Genomic DNA, 25290 nt, shown 5'->3' on the forward strand with positions numbered 1-25290 from the left:
CGCTCCCCAATTTTCATTTTAAAAATTTGATTTATTTCTTATTTTTCCGACCCCCCCCCCCCCCCTCCCCGGGTGCTGTGGCAGGGCCCGCTCGGTGCCGCGGGGGGGCGGAGGGAGGGGAGGCGGCGCCCATCGGCCCCCGCCTGCCGGGGAGAGCCGGGGCCGGGCCGGGCCGAGCCGGGAGAACCGAGGGCCGGGAGAACCGGGGGCCGAGGGAGCCGGGACCGGGGGAGCCGCCGCCTGGGCTGCCCGGTAAGCAGCGCCGGGTGTCGGGCTGGCCGGGGGCGGCGGCCGGTGGCTGCCCCGGCTCCGCGCTTGCAATGTCTTTGGCTCCATTTTATTCCGGAGCTTATTTATAGCCATAAGGACTCGGTGTTCTTTAAAGGACCGCTCTGCCGGGGGTGTCAGCCCCTCCGGGTGTAGGGCTGTAGGTGTATGAGGTCGGCGTTACGCCGCGGGTTTTGCGCGCTGTGATTCACGCGTTGTTATTTGCAGGTTAAAGAGATCGCGGGTGCAGAGAAGTAGGTTTGGGAAGGACTTTCTCCTGCTTGAGAATTGAAACGGTATTCTTCCGTCGGTGGGAAGAGGGAGGAGAACGTAAGGCTGCCTTTAAAATTAAAGGCAATGCGCACAGGCATTTTCTGTGCGCCTTCGGACTCAGCGAACTGAGCGAGGCTGGCGTGGGGAGGCTGCGCCTCCTTGTCCCGGGAGAGCTGGGGCCAGGATGTATGCATTACAGTTGTTCATTCATCAGCGCCTGCGGATAATGCAATTACCAAGTCAGCAGCGCATGAGGGCTGCCCTGCGTGTGACACGCTGAGGGTACGGTACCTCGGGAACCCAACGCTTGCCATAGTTCGGGTAAAACAGGAGCTGGGGATGAAACCCTGGTGCTTGAGGTAGAGAGGCTGCTGGTTAGCCTTGGTCACTGTCACTTCTGAGGACTTGGATTTTGTGTGCTTCTATGCAGAGGTGTAAGTACCTTTTGTGATCCGCTCATAAGCAATTCAGGAGCAAAAGAGGATCACTGGCAGCTTCAGGTAGCCCCAGTGCTTGGTGAATGGTTTAGATGCTTGAGAATTCACAGTGCTTTAATTAAATTCTGTCACAAAAAGGGCTTCATTTGGCTCTCTGTTTTCTATTTACATTATCAGAGTCTGCAGCCCCGATATGGCTACCTCTCTCCTAAGTCATCTTGGAAAGAAAAAAAATCACCAGCATGATTGTCATGGACCTTATTTATTTATTAGGCTATTAGGGTAATGAAGAAAAGCCATGCATGCCCTGCTGTGCAGATCTCATTTCAGCAAAACTGCCTGTGCTCCTGCTGCTACCCATGTTTGATTTTTAACCAGTGAGTGCCCTGTGCTCATAGCAGCGCCGCGGCTGCTGTGCCTCCACGCGTGGCTACTGATCGCGGCTCCCCGGTCAAGGGGATCGGAGTGGAGCCCACAGGATGCTGCTGGGGGTTTTTCTAAGCTCAATATGCTCTTCACTCTTCCATCTGAAGAGCAATGTTTGCTCGCTTGCAGTTTCAGCTTCTTATTCTGCCCAGTACTGCTGTTTGTGCTGCTGTTCCAGGGCGATCTCTGGTACATTAGTAATTTGTTTTTATGAATTGTGCTACTGAAGGACTGCTCTCTTTTGTATCCGTTACTTCTGTGTCACAAAAAGGAAGCATTTGTCCTGGACAGCTTCTCTACCAAGAAGGTACTGGGAAGGCAAGGGTACGCTTAGCTTGCTCAAGGTTATCAGCAGAGGTACTGTCTCCTGAGTTGTAGGGACTGGACCATGTTGGTTCCGCTGCATATAGGTGCATACAGAAAACACACATATGTGTCACATTAGTGTCCCTGTTGACTCTCATTTCTTCTGTGTTCCTTTTTCTGGTACAGTAAGTATATTTATTACCTTAAAATGATAATAGTATTTTTAAAGATAATTCCGTTCTATAAAGCCAATAACATTGATAAAATCATAAAAAGACAGAAGTAGTTATATTTAGGCAGTCAAAACACAGTGATTGTGCCTTCTTTGCGATGTATCAGATTTATTGCAAACATAAACACACACAAACACACAAGCTCATGCCTAGCCTGTCTACAAGAAAGAAACAGTGCCCAGTAACTTGCACATGCCCAGAAGGCTAACCTAAAAGTCAAGAAGGTAAGAATTGTGTTTTCTCTGTGAATGCTATTTGCAGCTTCCTTTTTCACCAACACATAGGCGGCTCAGAGAGTACAAATGTGAGGATTCCTCCAGAGGAAGGTCATGTGATGAGCAGGTCTCTTCTTGTGTTTTTTATATGTAGGGGAGGGAAAATATTTGGGGGGGCGTGAGGAAAAAGGAGAGCTCAGGGAGACTTCGAAGCACCTTGCAAATGTGGAGTGGCTGAGTTTACTGTTTTTGCAGAGGTTGAGTCTGGGAGAAAACCAAGAACATTAAACCTTTGTCCAAGTTACATGTTCCGTGTTTAAGAATGGGCTCTGCGTATGTATGCTCAGGTGCACTCGTGTGCAGGCACACAGGTCTCTATTGAAAGATGGCAACAGATGTTGGTCACAGAACGTATTTATTGATTGATTTGTTGCTATATCCAGTGTGATAATCAATTGATGAAACTAATAGAAAATGCTCTGTCTCAATGGTATCCTGCAGCAGAGAGCTACACCAGTTAATTACCTGTGCCTGTATGTTTCACGGGTGTTTTTTTTGAGTTTCCTAGTCTTTAACTTCATTAAATGCCTCTTTGTTCAGGTACAGAATAGGGCAGACAGGGAGGTCAAAGCAGTGTTGTTAATGTTTTTATTTATTTTGTTTGAGCAAAGTCTGTGGTATATGTCTCCTAAGATGGATGAACAGTCATTGTGAGTCCTTTGCAATGAGCCAGAGAGGTTCTGTTGGTCTAGTCCTGAAGTCTTCAATCCCCTCCATAATCCCATTAACTTCTGTGGAGCTATATATGTGAATGAGCATTACGGAATTAGGTTGTACAGTATGTGTCATTTCTGGTGCAAGTGCTAAGACAGGGTCAACACTTTCATTGCTAAGCCTAATTTATGTCATAGCAGAGAATACCAGAAGAGTTGTAGAAAATGCTTGCACTTTTAAAAGTGAACAAGACGTTTTCAACAGGGAAGCTTTTTTTTTTTTTTTTTTGGTGAGATTTTTTGTTTTGGATTTATTTCCCACTGGGAAATGCACTGGCAGAAGGATAACGTCCAGTGTTCCAACAATTATTTTTTTTTGATTGAGGCCTTTGAAGTTCTTAGCCATGGGTAGGTTATTTTATTCATTGCTCTTATAGTGCAAAAGAATATGCTAAGGCTTTTTCTTGCAGCTCAAGATTTCTGAAGTAGGAGTCTATCAAAAGACTGAGTTTTCAACAATGCTGAGTATCCAGATGCTTCCCTTCACATCTTTTGTTTTCCTTGAGTGATTGGCGCTTAATCTATATACCTAAATAGGCATTTATGAACCTGACCTTCAGCTTCAGTGTGATTTCAGCCTCGTTTCCTGTGCAGACCCTGTTCCTGTGCTGCTACCCTTCGTGCAGGTTTTGGTCTGACTTGGTATTGGGATCAGCTAGTGGAGAGGGTTCAGGTAATGATGATGCCATGTCTTCAGTCTCAGCTGAGACAGCATTTATCCAACCAAGCATGGAAGTAAAGGCAAAGGTGCTCCTGGAGATGTCGTTCAAAGAAGGTGTTACACTACCACACACTCTCTGGTTCCTCAGAACTCCACTGTTCTTTCTGCATGAGAATTGGTCTCTGCCAAACTGCAGCATGGGTAGTGGTGACTGGCCACACTGCAATAACACTGCTAACCAGGTGCAGTTATGCCTCATTCTGCTTCTTGCGTATGGGTGCTGAATGTTGCTAAAACGGACACTATGTGCCATCCCACAGATAAACGCTGTTTAAAAACTGGAAGGAGTAACACTTTTATATACATGTATACCTTCTCATGGTCTCACTAAGATGTCATGAAACATGATTAAATAATTTTGGATCCCTGTGTCATAGATGCTGTTCATTGGAATGTGCTTAGAAAAACAAATAGTATTAGATGAGAGTTATTAGGTAGAGGAACTGGTTTAGTGATGTGCTTTTCCAATCAGAAAATTCATATCTGAATTTGGGGTGTGAATGCCTATATGCCAGCCAGTGTCTTATTCTCTCTCTCTTTTTCCTTTACTTTCACACCTGTCCAATGTATACAGTGTAAACCCGGGTGTTTGGATTTCTTACCCATTCACAATAAGGGGAAACAATCTGAATTGATTTTCAAGTATTTTTGTCTTATATCCTGTGTTTAGTCCCTCTAGCATTACAGAATAGCACTAAATCTGTTTATCTACAGATGCCAGCATAGGCAGGCAACTTTGCCACCATTTTACAGCTGAGAAAAATGACATGTGGAGAGAAGAAGCAATTTCTACAAGAAATTATCTTTGATATCCACAGCCAATCTTGTAATAATTTATTGATGTTTGCCCTCTTAAAAAAACAATGCAAACTTTGAAGTGAGTAGCCTTATCTTAGAAAGCAAACTGTTGCTAAAATTATTCTTTGTTAGGATGACTACTGAAATAATTCCATTTCCTCTTATCCTGAGAACCAAGAGAAAACTACTCAGTGCTCTAATGGCTGGGATCTGCAATGTCTGTATCAAAATGAGTAAACAGGAAACACAGCAGCATGCATGAAAACAGTTTGCCTACAGGTTTGATTTATAGCTATTCTGGTCTTTCAAAGAATTGATTGTTTACATAATATCCATGAAATACACCCTAAGACCAGGAGACTCTTCTTGTCTTGAATAAACACAGTGGCACTCACTCACACAAACAGCAGAAGTTACCTTTCCTTAAATCAGAAGGAGCACAATTAAGCTGAAAGTAACTATGTGGAAAGGGAGACTCATAAAAGAATGCGAGTCCATTTTAATTTGTTTCTATGTTTGTATTGATCCTAGCATGTAAGATCAGAAGTAGCAGTTGTTATTATGGGTTTTGTGATTTCAGCCCACTTCCCAGAGCCCACAACATTGCTGTTACAAAGATCAGCAGTGGTGGCCTCACAGGAAGGCCAAGCCAAGGTCCTCACAGTCAAATGCCCTTTGCAATCATAGCCATGGCTCTTCCAGATCACGCAGGGCCAGACAGTCATGTGAGACCCTGAGAGGGGAAGAGGCCAGATTTAGGGACTGTCCGCTTGGAATTTTGCCCAGCTGTGTCAATAGCAGCAACGACATGAAAGGTAGCCTTAGCCCTTGCCTAGCTCAGGTCAATCCTGTAGTTCAGAAAAGCTGAAAAATAGCTATGATTCCTGTGTTGGAACAGAATCTGGTATGATGTGATGTCAGATTATAGCTATCATTATCCCAGAAATATTCAGATCAACTCATCCAAGAGTTTATACAGTATTTATGGTAGATCATGATACATTCACAAAACTATCCCAGTCTAGGAAAATTTATAGGTATTAGCCATATATATTGCTGGTGTTATTTAAACAACGGGTAGTATTAGATCATGCCAGGTCTGTTCTGCTCAACAGACAACTGTTTCCTACTCTTTGTGTTCATTTTTTTGCAGTATGCTTTGAGCCAAGTACTGTGATAAACTACTTACAAGTGGTTCTTCAAATAAGTTGTCTTTGCCGTGGTGGTTTTTGTAACTCTAATTTATAATTTTGTAGAATTTGGGGGAGGAAAGTGTTGCTCTTACAAATGGTTGCTTTTCTAAAATAATGGGTGGAATTTATTTGCACACGAACTACCTCTTATCCTTGTGGAAAGTCATTTTTGTGTTTGGGGAGGAGGTACTGAGGGAGCAACCAGTCATGCAGTACTGAGCTCCACAAGCACGTAGTGGATTTTGAAGTGTGGCTGGCTGTCTTCTGCTTAATTCCTCATTGAGGCATGTTTGGTCATCATAAGAGGCAGCTCAGCCAGAGCTAGGTAAAGGGTGTAAAAGCCAGGAAGACTAATGTGATCTGTCCATATCCACGTTGTATGTTGGAGAATGACTGAGGTCCCAGATGCTGGGTAACCCGCCAGCACCAGGGATCTGACAATGCTGTCCCTTGCAAAGTCTGAATTCAGGGTGAGCTCAGGCTGCCTAAAAATCCTACCTGTCCTTGCTTCCGGTAATGTGAAGCTGAGGGGTATTTTCAAAGGATTCCCGCCTCATCTTACCCACCTGAAATCATTACTGCAAGGGTAGATGGTATGACTAGAGTCTGTACCACGTCAGGTCTCCTCGCAGTGCTGCCTGTGTCTGAGCTTTTCTCTGGGAACACCAGCAGGGTCACTTGATGCCCATCCTGAGGTTCCTTCCAGGAGGTGATTTCACTGCTCTATACAACTACCAGGATACAATCTCTATCTCCAGAAGCCTTACAGAGGAACTTTGTATTAATTACAACGGAGCCCCCTCCCTCACGTACTGGGAGAGGTACTGCACATAGTATTCTGTACATCATCTTAGACTTACCAGTCAAGTTTTGTGCTGCAAAGAAAATTATGATGAAATACTGCTTAGCACCCTGTACCAGCATAACATGTCCCTGAAGAAGAAATCTTCTCAGAAACGCGTTGGGCACAAGTCAGCATCACAAAGAAATTGGGAAAGAACACGTCACATGCTCAAACATGTTGGGCGACAGTTAAAAGCTACACATGCCCCAGACTTACAGCTTCAGAAAAAATGATTAGGTTTTGCAGTTTCTTCTGATGCAGTGTGACATTCAGAGGGCTAGAAATAGCACTCTGACAACACATTTTAATAGATGACTAGGTATTTAGTTTTATTTCTTCTCTTGAAAGGTCTGGCTGTGCTGTCAGTACAGCTAGTCTGAAAAGCTCTTGGGCTGATTAATTATTAAAAGAACCCTCTAAATATTTTACACCTTTATATTTTTTATCTTTTTATCTTATCTATTGATATTTTTCCTCTTCTAAGAGTTTACAACAGCAGAGGAAAACCTACTCACAGTATGCGCTAAGAACCTGTATGTCTCCCTGTAAAAGATTCAAAAAGAACAAAGATTCTGTAAATATTTGTTTCCTTGATGCATCCTTGCTTGAGTTTCTTCTTTCTCTCTTTCTGTACAGTACCTCTCTGAGTCTGTTTTCTTGGGTAAGTAACCAAGGAAATGATTTTGGGGGTGGTGTTTTTTGTTTTTTTTTTTAAAAAAAAAAAAAGAGATTTCTGTTGTACATTTGTATGTCCAGCAAAGTTATGCAAGGTGTTATGTGAATGTAGAATAAATGCAAATCCATGTGGCAGAAGAATTACTTCCTACAAGGTAAGATATACCAAGCAAGGGTGGCATGGTTTTGTAAGACCAGGTGAGACAAACATTGATGAAGAATTCTTAGTTTGGCTCCTCCCTTGCATGCTGCTAGGCACCTGGCTCTTGGCTATAGAGACTCACAACTCACATATATGCCAACTACACAAATGTGTGAAAAATCACAGAATCAGAGAACCCAAACCTGGAAATCACTTTTCTTCAACATTGAGGATACTTGTAGCTGAACATAGTACCTTGTGCACATCAACAGCCTTTGCTTGCTGTTCTAGCATCTGGATTTTGCAAAGACTTGCACAAACTGTGTTGTGGTTCTCCTAAAAGCAGTGCTTGATTACATGTATCATGGCAGTGCTGTAATACAAACAACGTATGATTATAACTGTAAGGTGCTCTTGGTCTTTTTTTGCAGCAGGTTCTATTTTATTGCTTGGATTCAAACAGCATAGGCACCAACCAAGGGCAAGGTCCTTGTAACAATAGGCCTTGTGCAAATATGCCAGAGATGGCAATGAGCACACTTTTAGTCCAAATAAGTCAGAAGACTGGGAGTGGGAGGATTAGGAGGACAGAAAGGCAGCGAGGCATAGTGCTGCTGACATGGACTCCAGTGTGAGGACTGAGATGGAGCCTTGCGGGCTGATGTCTTTTCCTATCTGTGGCTTTGCAGCTAGACTTTGGTCTGTGACCTAGCATCCTTGGACAGTTTGTGTCTTCAGTAGTGAGTCCTCTTCTGCCACAGACAGGTGAGACAAAACTAGCAGTAGAAAACCCATAGGCTTTCTGTCCTTTCTTATCAGTCTGTGTAGTTTTACAAGAGTTCTCCTATGAAATGAAGACTTTCATAAATAATACACTGCTCATTCAATCATGAGATACATTATCCATAGAAAAAATGACTGAAAGTACTTAGAAGAAGAAACTAACAACATCTTCACACAGAGATGGCTATCTGACTGTGAGATTGATACTCAGGATAGAACAGATCTTCAGGCCTGGATACACTTGGTCTTTATTAATGATGAGGTTTTTATTTAAAAAATTCTTAAAATATATATCATTTATAGCTTCAGTTTGTTGATCAATCTCTGGATAACTATTTTTAAAATAGCGTCAATATTAAAATATTGATTAAAATATTGAAAAATATTTTTAAAAATTACAGTGTTAATATTTTAATATTTTACTGAGCTTGTTTTATTAAAAATTAGAGAAAAATTAAAAATATAGAGAAAAATGAAATGAAGAAAGCCCCCAAAGACTGTTTCAGATTAGAGTTCCTGGGTCAATGTGTCTCTTTGTATAACAGATGGATGTGAATGGGGAAAATGACTGGCAATCAATCTTTTTGCTTATGATACTGAATGAGAGATTATTACAGTTACATCAGGCTGTTTATGTTTTATTTCTAATTAGCTGAGAAATGTGATGCACATATTTTTACGTGATGGTTATGATCTATAAAAATGCTAGTCTGTCTTTTGGTGCTAAAAACAAGCAGTAAGAATTCTATGAGAAATGGTATATCAAGCAAATAAATATGCTGGAGATTCTTGGGTAAGAATCCATGGAAGGACAAAAGGGAATCCTGTTATTTAGCTCAGAAGGATGGAAAGTGGGATAGGCTGGGCAGTCAGGCATTCCACATAAAATCATTTTGTTAGGTGCAGGAAATGAAAGAGGCAGAGGTGTTCCTTCTCACTGCATCTGGCTTTAACTCGTGGCACTCCTGCCAGTAAGTCTTTTTCCTCGATTTACATATTTGGTACGTCTGTTTCTCTTTGGGTGGAATTTTGATTAAAAGGAACCCAAGAGTCTTGTTTTGCAATCAGGTTGCTGGCAGAATTAGGAGTACCTCAGCATCTCCACTCGACTCCTCTGTCTCCTGGCATCTCCTCCCTTGGAGGAAGGTTTATAACGTTAATGGCTCTGATGTGCATAGTTGTGAAGTTGGGAGATGGCTGCTGGAGAGTCACCTGCTATTTTGTGAGGCCTTATTTAAGAGAGGGCAACAACTGTCTGCCATCTCCCAGCCTTCATTTTTGTTCTTTCTTGCTGTCTTGCTTTGTATTTTACTGGAACAAACAAGCTATGACAGCACTCAGATTTGCATATTTGTGCTCACTGAAAACCATAGTGTCAGGCATGCGCTCATTGTGTTGACCCAAACAAATATTCTGCTGCTGATACTGCACTCAATAGAGCTCAGACACTGCGAGCTGTGGTGTGTGGTGACTCATGTTTCATCAGACTCTGCGAGCTGCCGTCCAGCCTCAGATTCTTCTTGCCAGCGCAAGGGACCCCAGACCTGATCCAAACTTAGTGGAGTTGATGGAAACAATCTCATTGGCTTCAGTGAACTAGATTCATCCAGGAAGGTTTTGGGCTGAGCCTCCGGACAGGATGTCAAATAAATTCTCCCTTTTGGTTTTTAAATTGAAATAAGTTGGCCTGGAATTAATCGGGAGTGAGAGAGAATGTAGAACCACTGCAGTGGCACTTCAGTTCTTTGTTCCTTTCACGCAGTGCTGTAGGCTCAAAGGCTGGAAGCCCCTTACAGATGTCCCACAGTCGGCAGGGTTCACAGAAGTCCTGTCAAACACCACACCGCTGGCCCTGCGATTCTCCCTGATGGTGTGGAGGGCCTGCGCTGACAAGGGCTGGTGCGGGCAGAGTCCAGCCCGCAGGGAAGGCCCAGGCCCCAGCGGTTCAGTGCTCCCTGGTGGTCTCAGGCCTCCACACATTCCTCAAAGGCAGTTAATGGAGGAGCTCTGGAGAGGGCCCAGGGCATTGCCAGCTCAGCACAGCAAGTGAGGACAATGTGGGCCTCTCCACCTCTTCCTCCCAAAGCAAAGATGTTAGAAATTTCCCAAATCTTAATCTGTATGCACAAACATTTACTTACTTTTTTTGATTGTCATTAGAACTGGGTGGAGTTTCATTTTTTCTTTTTCCATTAAATGTGAAGTTTCAGCTGGTTTTGTCAATTTTTGTCCTGCTTTTTTCTTAGATGCATTACTGTGTATTTTAGTTTGTTTGTTTTTAAAAAGGTAATTATTGTTTAAATTACAGAGCCTGGTATTCATAAAGACTCATAGGTCAGCTATATGAAATACTGTGACTAATTCGTGGCATGCCCTTGTTCTCTTATAAAAGATTATAAGCCATTGGAGAAGAGAGATGATAGATGTTTCACTTAGTAAATTGTTCCTTTTATTTTACAGGAAGATTAAAATTTTATGACAAACGATTTCCTGTCTATCATAGTTTTTAGTCCTCTAGTAATATCTGTCAGTACTGTAGCAGTTCTAGACCACTGGGTCCCCTGTTTTTGTTACAAAGACAGAAAAGTCTGTAGGAATTTCAGGCTGATTATGGACTTTAATTGTGCACTAGTATGTTCCCTGTTACTTGAGGTAAAGCAAAATCACTGTTAGGGGATAGTTGCTCATGAATCTGCAATTGGATTCTGTCCAGGTTATATACACACATAAGTCAATTCAGGGAAGTTTTTACACATGAAATCTAGCCATTGAAATGAATTTTTTTTTCATTTTTTATTTAAAAAAAAAAAGGGTAATTTTACATAGACTCATGACCTTCAAGAATATCATGCTGCTTCTCTGGCACATCAACTAAGACAAGAATTCAGTCACCCGGCAACAAAAGTCCTTCGTGAATCCCAAAGTATGAGTACAAGGGCACACCAGAGCCTTCTGCTCGTCTGCTAGCAGTGAGTGACAAATTCTGGCTTCTTGAGCTGCTGGATGCCAGAGACCTCCTTATTCTAGGCAACTTCTTGATGCTGAGTTAGTTAATGGCTGACAGTTAGCTTCTCAGACAAAGCTTAATCCTGTGAAAAGTCTGCTTTACTTGGCATCCTGCCAAACCATGATCCGTCCTTGCATTAGTCAGAATTAATTAATTCTGTTTCTAATAGCTTAGTAAACTAAGGTCAAATCTGAGAATGCAATTCATTTTGTATTTGGGAAGGCTCCCACTGAAATGAAGACCATTCTGCACGAGTGAAGAGCCTTGGGATTATTGCCTTTCATTATCAAGGCTCTATCAGAAGTGAGTCACAGTTCTGTTACCTCGTCTTGTCATCACGTAGGTGCAGACAGAACGATAAAATTCATCTCCTGCAAGCTGTTGAGTGCATGCAGGATAGATGCAGGGGAAAGCATTCGCCAGCAAGCCTAAGTGAGCCTGTCTCAGCACCCGTCCTTGTCTCCCCTTGACGTTATGCCCATGTTCTAGTTTGCACATGCTTTGGAACAGAGCTCCATGAAGCACCTGTCATGCCTCTTGATGTGGTGTCTTTAATAGGGGAGGTTTCTATTTCCAGCTCTGTTACTGATATAGAGCAGGGTGACGGGTAAATTACACAACCTTCTTTTATGCTTCCACTCTCCCATCTATGATACGACTGGAGAATTTTTGCCTGCCAGTAAGTGTTGTGTTCTGCTGTACAGTAAGAACCTTGTTTTTTTTGTGCTGGTGCTCAAGGCTGTGATTTTTTGAGGTGGGCAGGGAGTGTTTTGTTACATCGCTAATATTCAAATTTACGTGAAAACATAAATGATTCAGGAAGCAATGTTGATGGCTTAGTGCAAGGCAGTCCTGCTAGGTGCATGCTGATCATGATACCATGATGAGTATGATGACTACATATTGAGTAGTTAGGGAACTCATAAGAGAAAATGTGAGAAGGAGTTCTCACTGTCTCTGCCTGGCACTTTGCAAGTGTACAGAGGCATTAATTCAGGTGATAGCCCATTTTTTGGATATGGCATAGTGGCACAGTTCCCAGCATCCATTTTAACCTACCCCAGAAGCATCTGGGTTCCCTGCAGTGAGTGGAGGAGCTCCCCGCCTGTGGTTTGTGGGAGTGATTTTTGAGTCATTATAAGTGGAAAGTGCAGCAGATGTGTGAGACGCTATCTTCGGATTTAAAATTAAGAAAGAAAAAAAAGTTGTCTTAATGATCTTCATTACCATAAGCTTCTGCTCTAAATATTGGAGCTTTCTACATTTTCTATTGTTCGGTCAGTATTTTATGCGAGTCCACTAATCACACGAGTTTTCAGAAGCCATGTGTGTGCTCTTTCATTTCTGTTTTGCTTTGCCTTCCATGAAGTGTTGAGATAAGCACTTTTATAGCCACTGAGTGGTTGTGGACCATATGTTCCTGTAAAAAGCTATCATTTCCCACTGAGGACTTCTGTTTCTATTAAGCCATTCTGGACGTGCGCTACATGCTGGAATACCTACTGACTTGACATGCTGCATTGTAACCCCCGCTCAGTACAGTACTGAGGCTGAGACTTCAACACAAAGCACAGCTCAAGTATTTAGAACCTAACCAAATCAGGATCTGAATCTGAATGAGGAAAAAATGACTTGTTTAGTTGTATGCAACAGAGAACACATCCAGAAATTGTCCTGGCATGATCAAGGATAGAGGAGCATTGTTTATGCTCCTGAAACATCTAAGAGTGCAGGGGCACTGAGGCGGATACACAATGAAATAGAGGAACATCCATTCAATCCACTAGATACCCTGGGTGTTAAAGAAATGAAATAACAGACTGTCACTTTCCCAAGTCATTTTATACCTCAGAACACTTGCATGTCACATAAATGGCTTAAATTAATAAGTCCCATGCATCTTCCCAAGGTCCATGCTGTTGCTATAGAAGAGCCACTATTTCATGAGTATCAGCCAAAGTGATTGCTAAGTGCGCCCAGTATGCACACAGCGTTCACATCCTTCTGTGTGAATTACATGCTTGAGCCCTCCCAAAGTACTCATGTAATTTTACTCCATTTTTATTAGCATTATTCTAATAAGGGGTGACCAACCTATGCCTGAAAGGCTGTCTGCCTCTTCCTTTCTTCTTTTTTTTTTTTTTTTTTCCCCAGCTAATTCAGAATCAAGCAGGGCTGTGGCTGTGATGGAATTAACTGTTTTTTGTTGTTGTTGTTGTGGCAGCTGCTTGCGTAGCATGTAATACAGATTTGGATTTACACTGAGGAAGGGGTTGTGCACAAAGCTTGCTCCAACTATTCAAGTAAAGTGGGTAGTCTTCCTGCAGGCAAAATTGGGTTCTCGTGCATAAGAGCCCCAGTTATGGACGAGGAGACTATTGTGCTCTGTGCTGTCTCAACCAGAACAAAATAACAATCTGTCTTCAAAGAGTTCAGTCTAAGGACTGAACCGTCCATGGATGAGGAACACCAAAAAGATAAAATGTGTGGGCTTCTTCTTATTTCACTGTAGCCTTCTCTGGTTACTCTGATAATTTATCCCAACTCCATTTACTATAGAAGGAATCTACACGACAAGTCCTCGGTTAACTTTTGGATGCCCAAATTAGGAAAGCTGGAAGCACATAAGCCAAGGAGCACAAGGAAGCAGAAAACAAATACACTTAGCCTGGAGAGCAAGCAACTCAGCACACAGACTTCTGTCAGCTGATGTCTCATGCAACTGTTTTCTTTCCTTAATCTTAAAAAGATCAAAAGTGTCTAGGGTTTAAAATTGTATGTTTTTAGTCCAAAAAATTTAGCTTGTTATGCAAATCTTATGATAATTTCCCTTCATCCTACTTTAATATTTTATAAGATAACATAATTATGAATCTAACATTTATATTTATCATATGAATGCAGAGCAGCTAAATGCCTGCTAGATGGTTGTCCTCAAGCAGATATTTTTATTTTTGTACCCCTTACTCCCCATATGCAAAGTGGATGAACTAAATGAATGAAATATTTAATGTCCTTCTGGGGACTTTTGCAAGCTATCATTAAGTAATCTGTAAAGGATAAAAAGTACATGTGATATTTTTTTTCCCCTGTTCTATATAAAAAATAGGCCAAAAGGGTCCCTCCCCCGCACACCTCCTTTTTTTTTAACCTCTGGTCTTCAATAGGAGAAGAAGCATTTCTCATTTCCTCTATTTATTTATTTGCTTCTGCCAGGGTGTATGATCATAACTGATTATCTGGTAGAATTATCTAAAGAATATTGAGAGAATGAAAACTAACTAACTGTCTAGGGAAGAGGTATTTTCATTCAGATTGCTTAAAAGTTTAATACAAACAAAACCCCCAAGCATTCAAGCACCTGAAAAAAAATTCGGGAGAGAAGTTGTTCTTTTCTAGAATGTAATAAGTTGCTCAGATAGATGGCTTAAGGAGTTCTAAGTCTACACCTAATACCTCTAAGGAAACTACAAAGTTCAAAATGATGATGAGATATTTTTAAATGAAAAGGGTAGGCAGCAAAAAAAAGTGTCCCAAACACTCTTTTCTCTCATTTTAAACAGTTTTCAGACCTTTAGGAATTAGCAAAAGAGGATACAGAGCTTTAAAGGTCATCTTTTATGTATTTTACTGTAGAAGTCAATGTTAAGTAAATTAGACTGTTAAGCAAGATAATACTTATGTCAGTAAATATTAACTAAATATGTTGAACAAGTCTTTTTGTATGAAGTTAGTCAAGCCGCCGCTGTTTGCTCTAAGTGGAAAAATTTGTCTTTGAATTGCAACTTTTTTTTTTTTTTTTTTTTTCCCTCACCAGTCACACAGCTTCACAATTTCTGTGCCATTGAAAATGGAGGAGTTTAGAGAATATCCGTTTTTACTGCTGTTGATTATTTGTAATTACTCTGGCTTCAGGGAGTGATTCCATTTCTTTGTGTGTGAGGGTTTTCCTTTCATTTGATCAGGTCCTAATCATGGCACAGTGGTTGCTGTGTAAAAGCTGACTTGAATAAAGGCTCAGTGCTTCTGTCGGTGTGCTGGTGTGACTGGGGGTGAGAGACGAACAAGGCTGGGAAGGAAGGGCTGGGGAGGCTGCTAGGCAGAGACTGTCTGGCAATACAGAGCAGGGTTGTTCTCCTTGCCTAGGAAACAAGATAAGTCATAAAGTCACACCCTGTCCTTTGGTTCCAGGCAGAAAACAAATGCTTGACTCCTGCTTTTCTCTTAGTTATCTCCACGTATCTTGTTAATGCTGTGAATATGTCTTACATCTTTCAGATTAGGTCTTTATTTTTATTTATTTATTATTTTTTTTTAAGAAGGCTTCCAGATATATAAATTTGCTTTTCTCATTAGGTGTTTGGGATTGTGAAGTACTTACGGTTTGTGATGGGCTGGTTTTGTGCACAGCAGCACTGGAGAGTTCAGGTTCCTGTTAAATACTGTATCGGTTTGTATGTGGGTACACTCAGTACTCTGCAGGATACATGGGAGCCATTCACTTATGTATCCTAAGTTCTCCGCTGCCTTTGAAGTAGCTGCTAAGTATTCACTATCTCCTAGCTTAGGGATTGATGGTTTTGGGGGAAGAGGGTGTGTTTGCCATCCTCACTGAGGAACCACAAATGCAGTGTGCTTTGTTGCCCCAGGTGATGTGCGTGTTGTACTCAGCAAGGCTGCACAGTGTTACTTCACTAAGGTGCTAATTGTTTGCATAAGCTGTTGTTTTATAGATATTATGGGAAATATGCCTCTCAGAGCTTCACTGTGTGAGAGACAGCAACTACAAGAAGATGACATTGAGGAGAACGCAGACTGCAAGAGGAGAATCCTAGATGAGTCTACAGCCTCAGCTCATCGCCAGATTGTTGATGCTTTTTTTTAAGAATGGATGAGGAGGTGATACATTCTTCAGTAACTGGATCACTTTAAACTCAGGCTTAAGGTCCAGGCTACATTAAGAATAGAGTTTTGACATGGATTTGAGCAAACTGTTCTCACTAGAGCTGCTCACGCAGTAGTAGCAATATAGGCTGTTACTAACACTGGACCGTCCCAGTAAGGTGTGAATCTGAATTTCCTCTCCATCTGGGTTTGAGCTGGAGGTATCTGGAATAGTCAGGTTTAGGTTTCATCCTTATAATTCTGTGTGTGTAAGTACCTGTTGTGTGAGACATGGGGTGTCCCAGTGGATCAGTCAGTCCTTTTGGCCTTACAGACATTGTCATTGTGAGTTTGGAGTGATCATTAGTGTGTGTTTTCCTGTAGAGTACAGTGCCTGTCCATTTTCTCTAAGGGAAAATGCTTTCAGTTATTTTTAGCTCATGCTTCAAGGAACCTTTGTATTCTACAGTATTGAAATATAGCCAATGACACCTGCAACAGAGGCAAAATAGCCAATGTAATGCTAAAAACCTTTACATTTAGTTCGCTGAACCTGACATCATTTCACTCTGACTCATCTTTCAAGATAATCAATCTATACTAGAATTTAAAGTCAGGATATTATTTTTATCATCATGGTTTCTGTTTGGAACCTTAGGTGTTGGTTTTAGTATTTCCCCTCACGAGCAGGGTGCTGGTGAGCTGTGAGGAGCTGAGTGGCAGTAAGAAATTGTTCAATGAACATGTAAAGTATCTATAGCAGTTCTTGACTTGCGTATGTGGGTATCTCCAGAGCTGATTCCCCAAAATGAGGTCTGAGCTCTCAAAATTCTCTGACTGCTCTTAGAATTCCATTTTGTCTTCCTTCTTCTTTTGCTAGCAAGGCTTGAACTAGCATCCTTCATCTGAGCGTCCCTAAAGATTGCATTTATGTGGTATTTTAAAACTGAGATCAAAATTGGATGTCTCAGGCTCAAATGGTCAGACCTAAATTAGTTTATTAGTTATTGATGTTTTTCAGGCATTTAAAATGATTTAATAGGCACTTCAGGTGATTAAGCAAGGGTCCCTTTCTCCTACCCAACCTCTCTCTTAACTTCCTTGGAAAAGAAAGAGTGAGGAGTTATTTCCATGGCAGTACTGAGGTGGTGGATTGTTTTTCCTCTGCAAAGCATCAGAGGAAATTTTCAGAGGAAAGCATCAAAATGTGATTTCTAAAAGCTTTGAACCCAAGAAGTAAAAATGAAATACTTATGGGGAATGGGTTTAAGTTGAGCCAGGGGAGTTTTAGGTTAGATGTTAGGAAGAACTTCTTCACTGAAAGGGTTGTGAGGCACTGGAACAGGCTGCCCAGGGAAGTGGTGGAGTCACCATCCGTGGAAGTCTTCAAAAGACGTTTAGATGTAGAGCTTAGGGATATGGTTTAGTGGAGGGCTGTTAGAGTTAGGTTGGAGGTTGGACTCGATGACCTTGAGGTCTCTTCCAACCTAGGAAATTCTGTGATTCTGTGATATATATATATATATGTATACATGTATATGTATATTTTTCTCAGACAGGCTTATCAGTCTCTTAGTTATTACTCTGGTGCATCTAGATGCAGGTTATTGAACAGATCCTGCTAATCATTTCCATGTATGCAGGTAGGCTTTGGCATAAAATGCCCACCCACTTTCTATCAGACATGTTCTGTTGTGCCACGCACGTGTTGTACTGTTTGCTCTCCCATGTGTTTCATATGTGGCAATAAAGCACGGGGGCTGGTGTTTAGAGAGAGGAGCTCTGAATCACTCTGTGCTTCTAATACCAGCTCTGGTGGAGTCCAACTGTCATGTTGGGCAAACTCCTTCATTCCTATGCCTCATGGCTCGTGAACCAAAAGTGCTGTGACAGGCAGGCGCCACAGGCCATGATGGATAGTCGTGGCGAAGCATCCCAGTTTCACGCTGTTGCTTGCTGCCTGAATTGAGACTTGCAAGCCCACAGGGCTGCTGGCATCTGTCACAGGCCTGTATTTCTGCTGAGGGCCACCCACCACTTTACGCTGTGCTTAAATCACACGTGAAACAGGAGGAATGCTACCTATTCCAACAAATCCACCCCTGTGCCTATAGCATGAATTGAAACACACTTTGATAAATGTTTGTGACGTGCTGTGGGGGCTTCAGCTACAACATGCTGCGGCAGGAAGCCCCAAGGGATGGGAATGGGTTCTAGAGGGTCCTAGAGGAAGGAGATGGATGTAGGGACAGGCTCTGTGGAGCACTGTGTTTCAAGTGGCTTTCTGTCTGTTTATTTTGGTGATTCTGTTTCTGTGTAAACCCACACAGTTCTTCTGGCAATTTTAATAGACTTATTTTCAGGCGTTCAGTAAAGATTGTGAAGCAGAGCTAAGAGATATTTACAGTCTGTCTTTATGCAGTATGTTGCTGATCAACATATTTCTTTTTTACCCCCCTCTGCCCCCAGATAAAACGGGAATTGTGGTATACAGTGCACCAGGAAGTAGCGAGGGTTAATTACTCATCCCACAATGCTTTCAATGTGTATAGAGTTCTTGACAGGGTTTTTATGTCTAAATACAGATTCTGCCTCTCTGATCTATGGTGAGGGCTGAAAGCAGGTACTCTGAAAAGCATCCGTCGGCATCTAAGTCATGCTGTCTGAGAGCTTTATGTAACTTTTGTTAAAAGTTTATTGCAACAACAGTGTGAGGACTTGAATCACCAGGGAGGTTGCTTGAAGAGTAGAAAGGGCAAAGCTATTCCACTTTTATCAGATGAGTAGGGCTGAAATTCTGCCTTTGCTTTGAGCGGGGCTCATGTTGTTTGGTGAAATATAAAGTAGATTATAGAAGTGTTTGTTATGAAAGATAAATTTATAATAAGTGTTGCATTCAATACATTTCCTTTTTAAGTAGAAACAATATAAAGAGCTTAATCCAGCACAGAATAAATCTCAGTTTTGTTGCACAGATTGTATAAAACTAGGCTGCTCTGCTCTACATTTGCCTTAAACTGTTTATGTTACCTAAAATGTCATTCCAGACGAGAGTTTGGCTTAGGACTGCAGTGAAAGCCATTTTATTCCATGTATGGACCTGGCCTCTCAAAGCTATTTTAGTGGGTAGCTAGAAAATGTTTTTTAGTGAGCCATAGTTTCATTTGTGTTTATGTGCATTGGCCAGTTTGATGAGGGAACTACATTGTTCTGCAATTCTTCTCTGCTCTCTTTCAGGGAAGAGACAGGAATTTTCAGGTGCAGGCTGGTGTGTTTTTTTAAACACTTCATTTAAAAACACATTTCAAAATCACTGTGCTCTCAGTTTAGCTACTGAGGAATGAAACTCTTCTGTGACAAGAAGAGGGTCTATTAAAAAACAAAACAAAACAAAAAAAACACCACCACCACCAAAAAAAATTAAATCCCCTGTTGGGGTGTTAATCAACATTGCCTTTAACAGAACCAGACCATTTAAACCATTGCAAACACTGGTTGCAGCTTTCACATCTCAGCCTTCATAAACTCATTCATTTCTTTTATTAGAACACAATTATAAATGGGGTGAAGAATATCCACTAAACCAGCAGATACTCTTCATCAGTGAAATCAAGAGCCTTTATTTAAGCTGTTGTCCTTGTGATCACATTGTGGCACTTCTGCAGCAGTCCAATGTAAGGATATGGCGTAGATCTGTTCAGCTCCAGGAAGGGCAGCAGGGTATTTGCTCGCAGGACAGCTTCCCTTAGGGTGGATCCCCAAAGAGTGGTAAGGGAAGTCTATTTGTTTGACTGTATTTTTAATTCGTCATTATGCCATCCCAAAGAAATCATCTGGAGTCTTTTTATGCTTGAGGCATAATTCGGTGCTTGTTCAGAATACTTGTAGGTAATAACTGGTATGATGTGATCTTTTAACTTAGAGAAAATGTTTTAAAAGTGATGTATATGTGTAATATTATATATAATTATGCCACTGAATACTCATTTGAAAGTGCAGAACCAGCATCTTCCGCTGTAAGTAGCAAACAGCCATTATAATACGGCTACCTAGTTTTCTCCATATATTTTCTAATAGATCCTTTATTCCTTCTGCAGAGGATTTACCTCGGGAATTAAAAGCCAAATTGCATGCCTGACAAGGCACGCAGCCATTGCATTGTGACTACCAACTGCTGTCATCCGTTGTTATGATCTTTATACTTTAAGTGACCTAGAGTCAGATTTTCAAAGGTATTTATTTGCTTAAGAGCCATTAGACTCTAAATGGGATTTCAGAATTGCCTAAGTAAATTAGGCTCCTAATTCACACTGTAGATCTGATTATGAGGCTCCATGTATTTGTAGGTGCCTAAACACCTTTGGATAGCTGCCTGCTGGATACTAGGAACTAGCCTGAAAGCACTATGGCAGTCCCTGAAGGCCATGAAACGTTGGTCAGAACACAATAATTTCAGATGGATTTTGAAATGAGTAGTATTTAAATTACTGAAGATGTGAAAAGCTCTGGATTTTATTATTTATGTTTGTCTTCCAGAGCACTGAGTCACAAGCTTGAGTGAGCCCATATTGTAGGGCTGGGCTGGAGTGGACGTGGGGCTGATAGGATGCAGACGTAGCCTATGCTCCTTCAGCATCAGTTGGTCTACAGTCTGGAGCCATTTCATGCTTCTTCCTATAAAAATTAATTAAAAAAAAAAAAAATAAGTCCTAGAAGAGACGCTAGCAACAGTCAGAGAGATCCATGGACCTCAGTGTTCTTTATTGCCTTTCCTTGAATGATCGCTTTCATTCAGCCTCAAGTTCCTGCAAAAGAAAGTTTGTCCTTTGGACATATGTTCAGTAGGCAGTTCTTTGGGAACTTCTGTTTGTTTCCAAAGAAATTTATTGAAAATGTTTTAAATTTATCCATTAAACCTAGTACTTCAAGTCGTGTGGCAGTCTGACTTTTAAATACTTGGAATTAATATGATCATTACTGATTTCTTATGTCTCAGAGCATTGTTACTAAGCTCTTAACAAACAATTAAGAAGGTTCTTGCACAAGAGAGAAGTTTCATTCCAAGCCTGAGACTAAACTCAGCTAAGCAGTAAGTTGATCCAGCTCGCCTATTCTCTGCTTCTGTGTTATGCAGACTTAGATCAGTGTTGAAACTCATATACATTCTGTATGAATATTCTGTGGGTTGAGAATCTTATGACCTACCTGGGATATCACTTTGGGCTATATGCAAATTCCAGTTATAGGTGTGCAACAGAGACATTATGTTACTGTCTTTCATAGATGGTGTAAGGAGTTTTAGATAGTCTGAAATGCTCAGTGATGTCTTAAACGTAAATGACAATGGACAAATTCCAAAAAAGTGTTTTGTCTCAAAAACCAACTTTGAAAAGTCAAGACAAATTCCTTTTTTTCTTCAGCTGGGAATTTCACAGGTGCTGAAAGGCATGAAATTGTTGATAACAGTTGGGTTCCCAAATACCTTGAGCCTCTCTGAATATTTGGAGTAGGAGAAGTCAATAACACTCTTCTGAGAATGTACCAGATGGAGAAAATAAAACACCTGTTTTTGAACAGTGGTTTGCAAAAGGCTGCAAATAGAGCTGGGGAAACATTATTATACTCACAGTTGTAATGGCATGCTGCTGTCATTTGAAAATGCTGAAACTCTGTAATAAGCTGTTAAATGGAAGTCCATCCATTAATATACCTTTTAAAGTTTTCCACTGCAGGTTCTTGAATGCTTTTTTTTTTTTTTTTTTTTTTTTTTTTGCTACAATAGGCAGTTTTTGTTTGTGCTGGCTTGAATACCAAGTACAGTTAGTTAATAAATATTTAATTGCCATTAATGCAGAGACTCTTGTTACATAGGAAATTATATTGTTCAAGAAAAGCCTCAGACCTGTCCTCATATTGGAAATGGAGTTCTAAATATTTATTCTAAGTCCACTTTTGGAAAGGTTGCTAGTTTATTCCAATTTAAATTATCTTTGAAATGGCTTGATATGAAAGCTCTATGTTCTACTGTGTTTTTCTTGTGATCATGATGGGAGTTGCCAGATTATTGAACTTGCTAAAAGGGGAAGGATCAAAATAAGGAAAAGTGTTGTGATGTTTGATTCTGTAGTGGTAAACAATCTCAAACCATCAGAAAAACTGATGTGCATCTTAATATCTAAACCCCCAAATGAATTTGTCCTTCAAGATGGTCGTTCTCTTTTGTATGCAGCAACAGGTTGCGCTGTGGTTTGGCCAGTCTGGTTTGCTGCTTAACAGGCATCAGGTTGCTCGTGGGTGTGGATAGTGAAGTAGTGCAAAATCCCCACAAATAGGGCATTGAATGCTCAGACAAACCGTGTTTTGATAAATGACATTGTAGCTTGAGAGCAGAGTAACTCTGTTACATTAAATGATCTGTCCAATGTAACGATCTGTCCATTTGATAGCATGCTTGGAGTATCCTAAATATTATGTTTATTTGTTTGACAGGCATTTTGTTCTCCTACTGAGAGTTTGAATGGTTCATTGACAGTAGCAATTCATCTATGATAATCTACCTTGAAGCTGTGTGTGTGTGTGTGTTTTAGCTTTCATTAAAAATGAACTAAAATGATTAGTTGGGGAATCAGAATGAAATGCCATTTAGATTTAAAACACTTTAAGCAAAATTGCTTTTCATGCAAGTTCCTTTGTAATGTCTTGTTCTTTTCAGTGCTTTTTGTAGCACTATTCTCGGAGAGATGAGCTCACTAACAAACAAGAGACAGGGACTGTAAGATAAAAGTCTAAAGCCTTGATCAGATACCTCAGTGTGTGCTGTGGGAAATCTTTGTATCATGGAAAAAGCTGTTTAAAAAATAATTAAAGAAAAATAACACCCCATTGTTGTGAGATCTGTGGATATTATTCTTTGTGTACAGCCAAGAAAAAGATCCAGACTCAGGAAATGGTATTTAATTTTGTTTGTTGTCTTAGAATTTAAACTCCATGATCTTTTCTCAGCAGATACTGAGACAAAGGAAAGGAGGCTAATTTTCAAAGTACCTTATGGAGTTCCCTGAGACTGGTTTTCCCCAGGTCATTCAGTTTATCTGCTCTTTGACTAGGAAGACCAAAATGATAAGTTGTTGTCTACCACAGCCTGCGTGTTAACAGAGAGTGGGAAGGATGAAAAAATGTTGTTCCTCCTTTTTCTATATGGCTACATTTGATGGATCTAGCACTTCATAGATGGGAAGAAAATCTGAAATTATTTTTTAACTGCTGTTAAACAGTTAGGATCACGGATTCTATTCCTTAGGCTCCGAACAAAGGTAAATTTAGTTCCGGCCCCAAAAAGCTTACAGTTCAACCAGACATTATAGGACATACAGATTTTGTCTGTGGCCAAAGGAAAATGTCTTTGCTTACCGGTCTAGCTGAAGAATAGTATAATGAAGTGGCCTAAAACAATACAGTGTAATTCTGGCTTATGACATTGTTGAGTGCTTTTGCATACTCATAAACTATAGCAATGGCTGCTACTAAACCTCACCTTATCTAATTTCAGCTCAGACATCTTCCAATTATTTTATTCTCATTTAATTTGACATATACATCCTGAATCTAAGTCTAGCTACCTTTTGACCATCAACAAAGGCATTTCTGAAGTAAAATGTTGTATCAGTTCACCAGTACTAACTCAGCAAAGAAGGCTGTGTATATTGTGTGTCAAAAAAAAAAAGAAAACAAACAAAAAACAAAACAGAAAACAACAACAACAACAACAACCAGCCAACCAAAAAAAAAATCTTTATTTGAAAGTCTTTTATCTTCTCTTGTTACCTTGGCTCAATTTGCAGTATATTTTGAGCATACATGTTACTTTGTGTGCATGGTCACAGTACAGATAAAATTGTGGGTTGAAATATGGCTGTGCTTTTAGAATCAATTCTGCATGGCTTTTTTCAATGCCTCATTACAGGAAGAACATTTTAATTTCAGCTATGCGACAGATCTGTTCAACTTGTGCATACCATGGAAAAGACGGTAGTAAAGCAAAATGAGTTCAGGCCTCATGGCTTTGAGAGCTTTCCGAGCAAGTGTAATGCTCCAGATTCTTGGTGCAGCAGTCCATGCTGAAACAAATAATGTTAGGAGATTACACAAGGGAGGGTATTTCTTTATATATTAAATTCACTCAACAAATCACATTGACTTTGGGTTTCTTGTCAAATCACCAAACTTCTACAATGGTTTAAAAAAATGAGGAAAAATACTTTGTTAGAATGGCAGAAGTGTTATGTCCTAAGGAGTCAGGAAAAGCATATAGATGTTACATAATGTGTTTTTTTTAGCACTGTTACAGTAGCTTCTTCATTGTGACCAGAATTTGGTTATATCTTTCTAGCAAAATGCTAGATATGTTTCCACAGGGAATATGTTGTTCTTCTAACATTGAAGAAGCTTGTTGATTTTTTTTTATTATTTTTTTTTTAATGGAATAGCTGAGTCAGTTGTGGTTTAAATCCTGTGAAACGGTTGAAGCCTTTTTATTTGAGATATTGAACAATAAATGGCCCTTCTATTCAGATGGTCCCAAAGCAAAACATAGGAAATTCTAGCTGTGGTGGACTCCTGCCAAGCAAGGCACATACTAAAAGCTTTTTTTTTTTTTTTTTTTTTTTTTTTTTAATAAAATAAAATAAAAAATTACCCAAATTTCACTCAAACCCAAATATCACTCATCAGAATGAACAATATTAGCCAATGCATGAAACTAAAAATTCTTCTGCCCATGAAAACTCTTCACATTAAACCTATAAATACTTTCTGTAGGTTAGATAACGCTGATGCACATTAAAGCACATTACAATTTGTTTCCAGTGACTGCAAAGTTTTGGAAAAATTCCAGTACAATATATTTAGCAAGTCACAAATTCCTTGAAATCGAAATGTGCTGCAGAGATAGCTCAACTTTGACAAAACGTTGACAGGATCCTAACTGCCAAACACATTTCCTGTCTGGGTGCCTGTCTGGTTCCTTGGTTGTCCATTTGCTGGCTTGCCTGACCTCTGAGTTGCTGCCTTGGGGAGATCCTAAGTGTACACCTTCTGAGCTCCAGGTGCTCAGGATCCCCAGCTTTCCCTGGATGAGTACTCTGCACCTTTTTTCAAAGAATGGATAAGGCTTGATACTCTTTCATTCTAAAGAAGAGAAAAAAATAATTCAAGATGGAAAATTTCCCTGTGAGTAAGAATTACCTTTTTGTGCACCATTCTAGAACATGCATCCTACTGGCACATAGAAGGACAACTTAGGTATTGTATTCCT

The 25290-nt window shown here is 40.5% G+C and overlaps 1 protein-coding gene across 1 annotated transcript in view; it reads left to right on the forward strand.

Annotated features, from left to right (window-relative positions):
- Window positions 1-203: 203 nt before the first annotated feature.
- Window positions 204-25290, forward strand: part of SORBS1 (sorbin and SH3 domain containing 1) — a 163804-nt gene continuing 138717 nt past the window's right edge. Inside the window, exon 1 of the mRNA XM_032190804.1 lies at window positions 204-252. The gene's annotated coding sequence lies outside the window, so the exon portion shown is untranslated. The remainder of the gene's footprint in view (window positions 253-25290) is intronic.

The sequence above is a fragment of the Aythya fuligula genome, chromosome 7 (genome assembly GCF_009819795.1).
Source record: "Aythya fuligula isolate bAytFul2 chromosome 7, bAytFul2.pri, whole genome shotgun sequence".
NCBI lineage: Eukaryota > Metazoa > Chordata > Aves > Anseriformes > Anatidae > Aythya > Aythya fuligula.